Source organism: Ruditapes philippinarum, unplaced genomic scaffold (genome assembly GCF_026571515.1).
Source record: "Ruditapes philippinarum isolate M1 unplaced genomic scaffold, ASM2657151v2 ctg10029_1_1_1_1, whole genome shotgun sequence".
NCBI lineage: Eukaryota > Metazoa > Mollusca > Bivalvia > Venerida > Veneridae > Ruditapes > Ruditapes philippinarum.
The window spans coordinates 48,263-63,377 of record NW_026857993.1 but is presented as its reverse complement, the minus strand read 5'-3'; the positions used below and the strand labels follow the sequence as shown (position 1 = coordinate 63,377).

At 32.3% G+C, this 15,115-nt stretch overlaps 1 pseudogene; it reads right to left on the bottom strand.

Annotated features, from left to right (window-relative positions):
• Positions 1-10,411: 10,411 nt before the first annotated feature.
• Positions 10,412-15,111, bottom strand: LOC132751704 (uncharacterized; annotated as a pseudogene).
• Positions 15,112-15,115: the final 4 nt, after the last annotated feature.

The window sequence follows — 15,115 nt, the reverse complement described above, 5'->3', positions numbered from 1 at the left end:
TGATATAGTCAACTCTGCGAATATGATATAATAGAACTTAAATATAGTCAAACTTGAAATGATATAATAGAACCTTAAAATAATACTGTCCAATCATTAACATGATATAGGCAACCATTTAAATGATACAGTCTAATCCTTAAATGATATAGTCTTACCTTCAAATGATACTTTCCAATCTTTTAAATGATAAACTTGAACCTTAAAATGATAAAGTTGAACCTTAAAATGATACTGTACAATCCTTAACATGATCAAGTCAAACCTTAAAATTATATAGTCAAACCTTAAAATGATACTGTCCAATCCTAAAACTGATATAGTCAAACCTTAAAATGACATAATCAGACCTTAAAATGATACTGTCCAATCCCTCAGAAGATAACGTGGTACCTTAGAATGATACTGTCCAATCCCTAAAATTATATGGCTGAACCTTAAAATGATAAAATAGAATTTTAAAATGACACTGTCCAATCCTTAACATCATTAAGTCAAACCTTAAAATGATATAGTCTAACCTAAAAATGATACAGTTTAACCTTAAAATGATAAAGTCAAATCTTAAAATGATATTGTCAAATCCTGAACATGATTATAGTCAAACCTTAAAATGATACTGTCCAATCATATAAATGATAGTCAATCCTTACAATGATGCCGTCAGATACTTTAAATGATATAGTCGAACCTTTGAGTGATACTATCTATTCTTTACATGATGATTGTCTCACCTTAAAATTATATAGTCAAACCTTAAAAAGATACTCTCCAATCCTTAACATGATATAGTCGAACCTTAAAATGATACAGTCAAATCTTGAAATGATCCTGTATAATCCTTAAAATGATAGAGGTGAAACTTTAATTGATACTGTCCCATCCTTAAACTGATATAGCCGTACCTAAAAATGATACTGTCCAATCTTTAACATAATATAGTCGAGCCTTAAAATGATATAGTCAAACCATAAAATGATACTTTCCAATCCTAAAAATGATTAAACCTTAAAAAGATAAAGTTGAACTTTGAAATGATACTATCCAATCCTTAATATGTTAAAGTTGAACTTTTTAATATACTGTCAAATCCTTAACATGATATAGTCAAACCTTAAAATGATTGTGTCCAATTCTTAAAATGAAATAGTATAACCTTAAAATGATACAGTCAAACTTTAAATGATCCTGTCCAATCCTCAAAACAATATAGTTGAACTGTAAATTGATACTGTCCAATCCTTAAACTGATAGTCTTACCTGGAATTATATACTAGAACCTTAAAATGATATAGTCAAACCTTTAAAATTATATAGTCAAACCTTGTAATGATACTGTCCAATCCTTAATATGATATAGTAGAACCTTCGAATGACACTGTCCAATCCTTAAAATGATATAGCTTAGACATAAATTGATACTGTCAAATCCCTAAGCTGATATAGTTGAACTTTAAAATGATACTGTCAAATCCTTAAAATGATCAAGTTGAACCTTAAAATTTTATAGTCAAACCATCAAATGATACTGTCCAATCCTTAAAAACAACCCTTGGGACAAGACTCTGAAATAAACTAGACTTACCTTGACCTTCATTCATAATAACCTTGACCTTCAAGGTCAAATGTCTAATTTGCAATTTCTTTTTTGCTATTAGTGGCTGTTTCTTTGTTATTTTTGAATGTATTATCTTCCAACTTGACCATTAATAATCTTTTAGGAATTACCTTAAAGGTAGTCTTACTCTTATGCTTTCCCACCAAAAAATTTATAACATCGGCATAAAATTATATTGTAAGAAATTGGTCATTTCCGGAACATTATTTTTTCACAATCGTTAAAAATTTTAACCATTTATAACCAGAATTTAGGACATAGTGATAAAGAAGGAGTAATTGTTTATAATCTTATGCCCAAGATTTTGAAAAAATAACATTCCCCAAATAATCGTTTTGCTACGAAATTTTAATAACCTTGACCATCAAGATTAAATTATTGAATTTTGGTTAAATTGTCATAACTTTGTTAATTACGACAAATTTGTTTTAAACTTGCACAAAACACAACTTGCAATCAAACAAACATATTGAATAATTTAGACATGACCTTGACCTTAAATTGACCTTCAATGTCCAGGTAAAATTGATTTATTTTCTTAATTGCTTTGTTTAAATGAAAATAAATCACTTATCACCTTATAAGAGTTACAAGACCTTTAGTCTTGGATAAAATAAACAACAACACTGAAATAGTATGAAGGCCTAAATTCGCATTGTTTCAATATCATTAATACACATCAATACAAAATATAACACTTTATGTCTTCAGAAGAAGAACCTTTGAACTAGCTGTCACAGCCTGTAACATAAACTATATTATCTTGATTATTAACATGTTGATATCTATGAATAACAACAACCAAAAGTTTTACTACTAGTAAAGTTAAAAACAAGCTTAATTCACTGACCACAGTTTTAATATATTTATTTTATCTTGATGTAACTATATAAAGTAATGGTTATTTTAAGTCAGAACATACTGTGTTAGACTGACAGCAGTTAAAGGGCTGGATGGGTGGCAATATAACCTGTACAATACAATGCTTAGTCCTCTAGTGGCATATCTACCCACTTGTCAATTACATAATATACAATTTAAGTTCATTGAGCACGAAATATTTGAGCTAAACTATGACAAAACTAATTAAACCATACACACTGTTGTACAGTGTCCACCGGATATAGCCCCTAAAAACACCGAAAACGAAAGTAGAAAGCTGCACAACGAGTACACCCAAGGTAATGTTTTAACTTATTTCTTCATCATAACTTCATCGATTTTTCCAAACTAAACAATTTTGTGAAGCTAAATGTTTTCAGTTTTAGAGCAGTATTTGCTTTTGTTTGCAAATTGAATGCTTTTTGTTCACTTGGCGATAAATTGTAGCGTATTTGTTGACATTAAATTTTGCGAACGATGTTGATATTAACCACTAAATCAAGCCCAAAACGCATTTGCTGTATCAAAATTCGCTGTTAAACACAAACTTTAGTCATCCCTCCACTTATATTTGAGTTTCCACCCTTTAATTCGAGCTGCTTTTAACAAAATTTACAAAAAACGGCCTTGCCATGTGTACAGGGTCTAGCAAAGAAAACAAATTCAAGTGAACGGGGTGTGGTAGTTTAATGTACAGGGTTTAGTAGATGTGTACGGTGTCTAGCAGTCAGAGCTGCATTACTGGTACTGGTACTGGGACTGCAGTATGTATTGCAGCAATTTTGCAAGTACTGGTACTGATACTGAATTACTCTTACAAAATTTTGCTACTACTGGTACTGGTACTGCATTACTGTCTTAAAAAGTGGTACTGCTACTGCATTACTAGGCAGTACTTTTGGTTTTGATAAAAATAGCATCAATTGTTCTCATAAAATAAAGCTGTAAATTACTTTATTTTATTTTTGTGAAAAAGAAAGTTATCAAATCTATAGATAATTTAATTGCTGCAATATTCCTTCAAATGTTAACATAGTACTTATCATAAAAAAGCACCAAAGACTTAAAGTAAAAATTAAATTGAGCTAAACAGACTCAGTAACTCTTTACCCTAAAATATCCTTACTACTAATTGTATTTACTAGTAAAAGAGCAAAATAATCACTAATTAATTGCTTCTATTCTAAATAATCCTATTTCAAGTGATATTGTTAGCACCATAAAAAGTTGTTATTTACTTTGGTATAAATTGAACAGAGGTGTGAAGGTGTGAGAGGCAACAAAAGACTGTTGTGTTTTAAATGAAAGATGATTGCATTGTATTACAGTTGACTGGTTTCTAAACAATAAGTTATGACATTAATATATGTTGTAAATATTGTTTGTAAAAAGTATGTTAAAACTATAAAGTTGTAAAAATTTTATGTTAACTTTAAAGTAAAATATGATTTTATGTCTTTGCTGAATAATATTTGCAATTATTTGTTTGACACTGTGTATTTATTCAAACTTTGATGAATATAAAAGTAATGGTACTGGTACTAAATTACTTCACCAAAAAAAGTACTGGTACTGCAGTACCGAGCTAACATCTAGTACTGGTACTGGTAATGGTACTGCATAATTTACCAAGTACTGGTACTGGTACTTAAGTACTACACCCTTAGTACTGATGCAGCTCTGCTAGCAGTCACATATTTTTTTAAATTATAGTATTTTATATTAATTTTAATTGGAAATTATCTCATTTTAGACTAAACATGGATAAATAAGAGGACGATACAGAGTTATTTGGTAAAAATTTAACTCTTTAGTATTTTTGAGCCTAAAATATAACTACATTTAATTCTTATTGTCAGATCATCACAATAATAAGATGAATAGTGTCTGTCGGTATTTATAAGACATGTTGAGGAGTCTTCTGACCAACTCACTGAATAAAAATGGTGTGAATGGGGGTTTATATATATACTTATAATACTGCACGTTTGTAACGTCGCTTTTCATTGGATAACAGTGACGTTTATATAGATATATATACACGGCTGCTGTCGATATCTTACTTTTTCTCCACAAAATGATGCTTGCTGTATTATAAATAAATGATGCTTGCTGTATTATAAATTCGTTATAAAGATTGTTGACAGGTTATATGGCCGTATATAAACGGCTGTTTGCAATATAACCCTCGCCTAACGGCTCGGGTTATATTTACAAATAGCCGTTTATATAGGGCCATATAACCTGTCAACGATCTTTATAACTAATAATATATAACTAACATACACATAAGACATGAGGTCGATAATATTGATCAGACACATAAAAGATTATGCACGAGTGTCATTTTCTACAAAACGGCATAATAGCACTGTCTATAAAACAATTTTAGGTGCCTTATATAAGCTATGAGCAAGTCGACTTAGAATTGAGATAATTGAGATACCGTTTCTGTGCTACAATTTGTTGTACAGTACAGCTGACCACTGTCTTTAAATGAATAAATCACAGCTGGTAGAATACATGTCAGCATTTGTGGAAGAAACATCAGATGAATTCATTTTCATTAAGATTGCCAAATTTTATGATTTTCTTGAATGGACTATCCTTTGGTACATTGTTCCTTTTAGAAATGTGAATTTTCTTATTTTTGTCATGAATAGCTTTCGTTCAACCTTGTTCTGTACATAACTCTGCGGTCACTTTGTAGTTAATGATTTTACCAAAGCTCAATAACATAATTATGTTTGTTTTTCAATGAAGTCTTAAGACCAGTTAACTAATAAAACAATATAAACAAGTTTAGATCGAGTTTAGTTCCACAATGCATAACTCGACCATGCATGGTTTAATATTGTTTAAGACAAATTATAGAATTTGCTGTAATGTTCTACCCATATGGATTGAAATTGTGGTCTTTAGAGTTTTACATTTTTCCTATTAACTAATAGTCAAGCATAAAACGTGGTCTAGCAGGACGGAAACTGTTTACTGCAATTAATATACATGCTGCGTAACATGTTTATAATTTAATTAAACATTTTTATCCTTTATAAATAAAAAAAACCATTCACATCACAATCCTTGTTCCCGACATTAATCGTTTTTTAATCGTAATTTATCATCAATATATAAAAAAAAATTCAATTTGCAGACAAAAGCAAACACTGCTCTTAAACTAGAAACATTTAGCTTCACAAAATTGTTTAGTTTGGAAAAATCGATGAAGTTATGTTGAAGAAATAAGTTAAAGCATAAATACCTTGAGTGTATTCGTTGCGCAGCTTTCTACTTTCGTTTTCGGTGTTTTAGGGGCTATTTCCGGTGGACGCTGTACAACAGTGATACATAAGTACATAAATAAGCTTAAATCTTTATTTAATCCACTGTCATTCAAAGATTTTAATCAGCACTCTGCTATACATCTGGACCCTTGGAAATCACAATTCCAATGCTATGCTTGGGTCTGTTAAACCAAAACATTTGCATCTCAAACTTTTGATATTTAGGCTTCAACTATACATCTTGACCCTTTGATCAAAGATAATTCTGCATTAAATTATGTTCAAACAATTCACAGTTTCAAATACAAAGCTTGCGTCTGTCATACAAAATCACCTGTATCTAAAACATTTAATAAGCCCATGGCTGTACATCTTGACCCTTGGTCAAACATAACTTTGCATTGAATTAAGGAGTTTTTTAGGTACACACATTAATTTTGTGTCCAGACTAACTTAAAATGTAAACCACATGAAGACGACATGGCATGTTCAAGACCCCTGTCAAGGTCAAGGTCACACTTATAGTTTGAAGGTACTCATTCTCTCAAAAAGATTGAAGATACACATTGATGTCTTGACTGAAACTTTGTCATGCATGGAAGGATTTTAAAATAACTTGTTGCAAATGTCTACCATATTAAGACGATGTGTTTTGTCTAAGGCTCATGTCCGTCTGTCCGTCCCCACTTACACAACAATCATGTCCAGACTGTAACTTTGTCCTGCCCTTAGACATTTGTGCATAATCACATGACAATGTTGTGTCGCGTCCAAGAACCACGACCCTTTTCAAAGATCAAGGTCACACTTAAATTTTAAAGGTTCACGCTATCACAATAAGAGATAATAGGTACACACATTTGTGTCCGGACTATAACTTTGTCGGCATCGAAGGTTTTTAAAATAACTTGTCACAAATGTCCATTACATCAAGATGATGTGATGTGTATAAGACCCATGTTCCTACCTCAAAAGTCAAGGTCACTCTAATAGTTTGAAGGGTCACATTAGTTTCCAAACTGTAACATTGTCATGCATTAAAGGATTTTAAAATAATTTGGTATAAAAGCCTACCACATCAAGATGTGTCACATCCAAGACCCTTTTCCCAAGGTGTTAAGTTTGCTTTAAATAGCACTTTATTTCACAAGAACAATATTGAGCAATTAGTTACTTTCATACTCTTTTCTTTTCATAATACCTGCCTGCTTAAGAAACCTTTTTGGGAGCATTCGTCACTTGTGTGACGGCTCTTGTTCCAATGTTATATTTGACTTTCGGTTCTTTTAGACAATTATCCATAAGCATCCTGGATTTCATACGGATTGAAAATATTTCAACTACATTATTTAGATGTAAACAAAAACAGATTTCGTATCTCTTAAATAGTACATGTATTTTTCAACATCCAAAGAAAATTAGTCTTTATCAGTAAAATTATGGCTTTAAAATACGAGGGCTGTTCTAAAAGTTTGTGGACTGCGGCTCTACTGTTCACATCTTTTAATTTGCGTATATGATTTTACAAGAGACATATATGAAAATATGTCCTTAATAAACAGTGAAAAAATCAATTCAATATGTACACAGATAACAATTCTGTGACAGTTGCAAATCACAAGGGGTGCACAATCCGGCGCACGCTGATGATAAAACAAAATAACGTTCGTGACGTCGCAATATAAATGAAACATTTTACCAGCGTCATTGTTTCTGAAAGTACTCTTTTTAGTGTTCAATATCTGCGGATCATATACCAAAACCATTTTTCTGTTTGTGATGATGACCCGAGATATAAAGTGGTAATCTCCATTCTCCGTATAAAGGTCTGAGTGCCGCATACTTTCCGCTCTTTATCGGGATTTTTGAGTAATTTCGACACTTAACGGACAGTGTTATTAAGTTAATTCAATTGTTGATTTATAGTTTCAACTTAAAACCCCCTTCGTCCAATCTTTAAACAATATAATTATCAATGATAAAGAAAAATATTTTACCAACTGACAATTATTCTATGCGATAAATGTACTGAACACCGGCTAGCATTAATTATAAAACAGACCCGGGTAAACACACGTAATACAAATAAAAATTATTTATTGTAGATACGCATATATCCTGATGAATGAAATAAAATATTATTTTAATTGAATTAAATTGTTTTGTCAGAATTGAATCCATAGACCCGATGAAGAAATTAAAAAATGTTGGACACCTCGCAAACCTTTCATACTGTCTGGACTTCTGTAGATCTTTTGCAATTGACGTTACAAACGTCCCAACAATTTGCCTCTAAAAATTCTCCGTCGCCCTTTCTGTCTGTGAGCATGAATTTGCCGTATTTGAATCGCTTGCGCGACCTGAAACCAATAGACTTTCTCGCCAAATCATTGTTCTTTGTTAATTTAATCACCTTATAAAAATATGAAGAGTTATCCCACATTTATTGGTAAAAATTTCCGAAAGAGAGAATTTCTAGTTTTTAAACGGGCTTTATACTTCCCAACTAACCCGTCTGTCTACTGCTACTCAAAACCTGTTTGTTCAGCTATTCAACGTCCAAACGACGTCAAATTTCAGATTTAGGTCATTTAAATATTAGTAGATGATTACTGGTATTTTACTTCATAAAACAATCATTCAGTTTGTTTCAACATTTGTTTATATTTTAACATTTCATGAAAATTTTGGCGTGCGCCGATGTTGCGTTGCCATGTGCACATAAGTGCACATAAGTGCACATAACTCGTAAAGGAAATATAAGTTTACAATACAAGTAAATCTTAATTTTAGAAATAAAGACACTCTTTCGATTCATATCCACTAAGGGTGTTTTATGAACCTAGTAAAAAGTGACAGCAAAAGTCCACGAACTTTTTGAACATACCTCGTCTGCAGACGATCAGAATCAATTTAGAATTCCTGCTGACTTATTATAATAACTTCGTCCAAATTAAAAGTAAAAATAAACAGTAATTTTGCTTCTTCAAATATATAGAATAACAAGTATATTAAATAGTGTAATGTTTCCATAATCTATAATTTCACTGAATTTAGATGTACATTTGCACGATATAGTGTAACAACTCACAGCATTTACTTACTATTTGTTAACATGTTTTAACTTAACTTATAGACCGAAACATTCTACCCGTTCTTAGCATTCATACTATTTTGATGGAGGTCCTTATCCAAAATTTGACAGCAAATGTATGTTCTAATCAGACATATCAGAATACTTGTGCCTGAAAACTATTCTACACCGTAACTTTTATTGATATATATTATATAATTATGATATTATAAAAATGTAATTTCATTCATTATGGACAACTATTTATTTAGTGTTCCCCTAGCATTGAAATAAAAGAAAATGTCAGTTTAATTTTAAAAATGTGACTTATATAATGTAAAGAATGTGAAAATGCCAGAAAAAGTTGCTCTTTGACAAAATAAATTGGATATAGATTAAGTGTTACAAAAGTATTATGGGTATTTTATGCTATTAATGATACACAATTCTTAAATCATGTTTTTAACAGCCCAGTTCTGGAACCCTAAGTACATTGTACCGTTACAGAAGAATTGAACGGATTAATCAAGTGATTGTTATCATGTGTGCAAACATGTCTTTGTAAAAGAGCCAAAAAAGTGTTTTTTACGAAACAACAAAACATTCTTAGAAACTTCATTTAGCCAACTTACTCATTAACATTTCGAGTAAAAATAAAAATCACTGAAAAACAATTAATTATCATTGAAAAGTCATTTTAAATATTACTAACTGTTGATGCTATAAAAGCATTTCACCCTTCACAGTCAGTTTGAACATTAGTTACAGTGGTTAATTCTCACAATTAACTCAAATGGAACGAACATCTTTGGCAAAACGAGAGTCACATGATATTGTATGCAAGCTGCACATGTATTTGACTATCATCAAAATCCATAGTTATGGAGCAAACATCAGATAAGAATTAGTCGAACTAAACATGCTTTCTCTCAATACCGAAAAACATGTATAATTTAAATAATCGAATTCCAACTAAAATGCCATATGTATAATGCATGTATGATAAATAAACAAAACACATATTTGTTTTCCAAGGCATGTAGAAATAATAAGTTTGATTGGAACAATCATTAAAATTACGAAAAAGAATATGTGTGATCGTTTAACTTTTGTTTCATAAGAATTAACTTCCACATTGGTCTCCCAAAAAACCATTGATGATTATTAATATTTCTATCTGTAATTAAATAGACATACAAATGTAAATTACATTTGCCCTGCCGAATGCATTCATCTTGGGCAGTGCACCTCTAATGCTTATAACTGTTTTCTAAAAACAAATTATCTAATTACTTATAAATTTAAATCACATTTTCCATGCATTTCCTCTAAATTCCAAGCAAAACAAATCCATAACTCACTTGCACAATAGGCATATGATATCCTAACTCCCACTAAAAACCCTTTTCTGCCACCTTTAAATTGATTGTCAATGCAAATATCTTAGCTTCCACATCAAACCTTCGGAAGCAAACTCCACCTCACTCCAAATAAAACCAATAAAAGGAACATATATCAAGTTTTTTTCACAACATGGGAATCTGCAGAATAATTTCACCTCTGCACCTGGCCAGATTTCGAACTATACTCTAATATTGATGCCCAATTCTTTTTATCCCACTCAACTTTAATTTCAAATCTCTTCAACTCATAATTGTAAACCGGTGTTATCTGTTAATATGATTCATGAGTTTATATCAAAATCATCTTTAAGATGTATATTATATTGATATCTATGTGTAATCCAAATCTATTAAATCAAACTAATACACTCGTACATATTTAATCCACTGTAAAAAATTTAATGTCTCAATAGACTGAAACATAGGCTAATATTAATCAGAATAGACCAGCACTGAAAGCGTAATGAAAAAATCTTTTTTGACGATGCAATACAAATTTAATGATATACGACTTGAACATAAAACCTTTCTTCAATTAAAACACTGAGGCCTGTACCTGGATTAGAAAAGCTCATTATATTTTCGTAACATTCTGATTTAAAAGAAGTTGCTTTTTAACCACAGGCAACTGTTGTCCATGAGGCTCCACTTCCTTATACCTTTAAATATTCTTTTCAGAACCTCCCAAATTCCTTTCATTTCCGGTAACTTTGCAAGTATGTTTGAATGGTGACTTGTCCACTAACCTGATAAAGTGTTTTTAGCTCGACTATTCAGCTAATGCAGTCACCCATTTGTCAGCGTCCCTGTGGTTAAGTTTTTGCGTGTAAGCTGGTATCTCCATAACTACTGAAGGGAATGGATTGAAACTTTACACACTTGATCTCTGTGATTATCTTACATGATTGGCACAAGTCTCATAACTCTGATTTGCTTTTTTGGCATAATTATGCCCCTTTTGCGACTTGGAAATTCTTGGTTAAGTTTTTGCTTGCAAGCTGGTATCTCCATAACTACTGAAGGGAATGGATTGAAACTTCACACACTTGTTCTCTGTGATTATTTAACATGATTGGCACAAGTCCCATAGCTCTGATTTGCTTTTTTTTGCATAATTATGCCCCTTTTTCGACTTTGAAATTCTTGGTTAAGTTTTTGCGTGCAAGCTGGTATCTCCATAACTACTGAAAGGAATGGATTGAAACTTCACACACTTGTTCTCTGTGATTATTTTACATGATTGGCACAATTCCTATAACACTGATTTGCTTTTTTGTATAATTATGGCCATTTTTCGATGATTATTTAAAATTATTTATTCTGATTTTTTTTTCTCCATAATTATGCACTTTTTTAGGCTTAGAAATTCTTGGTTTTTGCTTTTAAGCTGGTATCTCCATAACTACAGAAGGGTTTGTGCTTTTTTTGGAACAATTTTATGCATTCATAATAATAAAGCAGTGATTCACTCAATAAAACATCTTAATAACAAGCCTTTGTACTGTTTTGGACAATTTTATGTATTCATATAGGTAAGCATTATACTCAATGAAACACACTTGTGACAACTTTTCGAATAGTCAAGCGTTACTGTCCTCCGACAGTTCTAATGTTTCTAATATAATTCTGTAGTTGCTGTAGAAAAGCAAATTGTTCATTATACTTCTACAAAAACCTACACATGTTCAACATGCCAATTATTTACCATGTGCACTCTTCTTAGAGCTACGCAAACCACAATACGACCTGTACAGTACAATGCTTAGTCCTCGCAAACCACAATACGACCTGTACAGTACAATGCTTAGTCCTCACAAACCACAATACAACCTGTACAGTACAATGCTTAGTCCTCACAAACCACAATACGACCTGTACAGTACAATGCTTAGTCCTCGCAAACCACAATACGACCTGTACAGTACAAAATGAAGTCCTCGCAAACCACAATACGACCTGTACAGTACAATGCTTAGTCCTCGCAAACCACAATACGACCTGTACAGTACAATGCAAAGTCCTCCCAAACCACAATACGACCTGTACAGTACAATGCTTAGTCCTCGCAAACCACAAAACGACCTGTACAGTACAATGCAAAGTCCTCGCAAAACCACAATACAACCTGTACAGTACAAAACGAAGTCCTTGCAAACCACAATACAACCTGTACAGTACAATGCGAAGTCCTCGCAAACCACAATATGGCCTGTACAGTACAATGCGAAGTCCTCACAAACCACAATACGACCTGTACAGTACAATGCCTAGTCCTCGCAAACCACAATACAACCTGTACAGTACAATGCTTAGTCCTTGCAAACCACAATACGACCTGTACAGTACAATGCTTAGTCCTCGCAAACCACAATACGACCTGTACAGTACAATGCTAAGTCCTAGCAAACCACAATACGACCTGTACAGTACAATGCAAAGTCCTCACAAACCACAATACAACCTGTACAGTACAATGCTTAGTCCTCGCAAACCACAATACGACCTGTACAGTACAATGCTTAGTCCTCGCAAACCACAATACTACCTGTACAGTACAATGCGAAGTCCTCGCAAACCAAAATACGACCTGTACAGTACAATATGAAGTCCTCGCAAACCTCAATACAACCTGTACAGTACAATGCGAAGTCCTCGCAAACCACAATACGACCTGTACAGTACAATGCAAAGTCCTCGCAAACCACAATACGACCTGTACAGTACAATGCAAAGTCGTCGCAAACCACAATACGACCTGTACAGTAAAATGCAAAGTCATCGCAATCCACAATACGACCTGTACAGTACAATACGAAGTCCTCGCAAGCCACAATACAACCTGTACAGTACAATGCTTAGTCCTCGCAAACCACAATACAACCTGTACAGTACAATGCTTAGTCCTCGCAAACCACAATACTACCTGTACAGTACAATACGAAGTCCTCGCAAACCAAAATACGACCTGTACAGTACAATGCGAAGTCCTCGCAAACCACAATATGACCTGTACAGTACAATACGAAGTCCTCGCAAACCACAATATGACCTGTACAGTACAATACGAAGTCCTCTTCGAATGGCTTATCTTAGAATCTGCCTGTCAATTACATAATACACTAGCACGAAATTATGGTGCTAACTATGACACAACTAATTTAATTGATATTTATAACTCTGAAACTGCAATAAAAACACACATAATCAGTTCAATGGAAAAAAAACGCTTTTCATATTTTAGCTTTCGACGTTTAGTCTTTTTCAGAAAATATTGGCGTTTATAAAATAACAAATGATGCAGCGTCTGTTTAACTATACGCTAAACAGAATGTGATGTTAACGCGGAAATAAAAACTTTGTTTAATAAATAAAGAATCTTTCATGAACATAAATACAGCAATATTGTGACAATATAATATGGAACTGCACATGTGATACAAAAATTCTCATCATTAATAATAATAAAAAACCTTGAATTATAAGAAAAAACAATTATGTATTATAACCATCCGAATGATATGCTTGAAAGATGACAATTTGAGTTACGTATTACATTGTACAAAACTTTTGCATTCATACCATAAGGAGATAATGTGTGAATGGACCAGTATGATTCTTGTAAAAAAAAATTTTAAAGGTAAAATTAATGAAATTTTCTTGCTTTTTTCCCTGTAACTGGCTATAACTTTGTTATCTATAAATGGATTAACATAATTTTAACCTTCAAGTTTACATCAAACTAAAAATGCCCTTGACACATATATGACCTTGACTTTCAAGGTCAATTTATTATATTTTCACTGATTATCACTTTATTTTGCGGTAACTTGTAATTTATTTACAGATTTGATTCATACTTGGACAAAAAACAAGACATGATGATTAATTTTAATTTTTACTTGACCTTTAATCCAGGTCAATTTGTTAACAAACAACAATGTTTTTTGGAGAACTCTTTACTAAAATATTCTTCTTCTGTTGTGTTTGGCTGTAGAATTAAGAAAAAGTCCCTGCTTAAGGTGGTGGCTCTTCTTAGTTTTTTATTGTGAAGCTAGAGTGAACTAAATTCATAATGAGATGTTTTCACAGGATTGAGTAGCTTAATATTGTTTATATCATTATTTGAGCTTTCCAAGCTGGCTTAGAATTAGCTTTTAGGATGCTTAAATGTCCTTCATCTGTTGTCCATCAACATTTTGTTTGTTAACATTGTAGTGGTCACATGTTTGCCTCAATTGTTACAAAACTTGGTCAGGATGTTTGTCCCAGTAACTGGTCAAATGAGTTCAAACGATGAAAAACTAGAGCAAAACAAAGAAAATTCTTATTAACACTCTAGGGGCTATTGCTTCAAGCTTCAATTCAAATATGCTGGAAATTGGTTAGAAAGGTTGTTTACATTTGCACTATTTCAGGCACAGATTTTAACATTAACCATGATATCAGTTTAAGAATATGACATATTATCTGGTTTCCATTCATAGCTAGCAATATTAATTGGTCCTTGTCATTAAGAGTGATCAGATGAATGTTATAATGATGGCCCACATGCTGTCTCTTGTCTCTTGCAGAGAAATTGGTAAATACTGGTTTGTTTATCTAATAATGTATTTACTTTATAGAAAAGAAATGGATGAGGGGTGAAGTGTCTTATTGATTTTTTTTTTTTTTTTGGGGGGGGGGGGGTTTTTTGAGGGGTGAAATGTCTTCAAAATTTGAGGAGTGCAGTGTCTGGGGTGTAAAGTATCTTGCTACCCTCTACAGTAGGCCTTGTATCAGCTTTAAGCTCACCTGTGGATTTTGTTTAAGCTTGATATGTTCACTTCTTAGATCTACATGTAAGTTCTGCATCTAA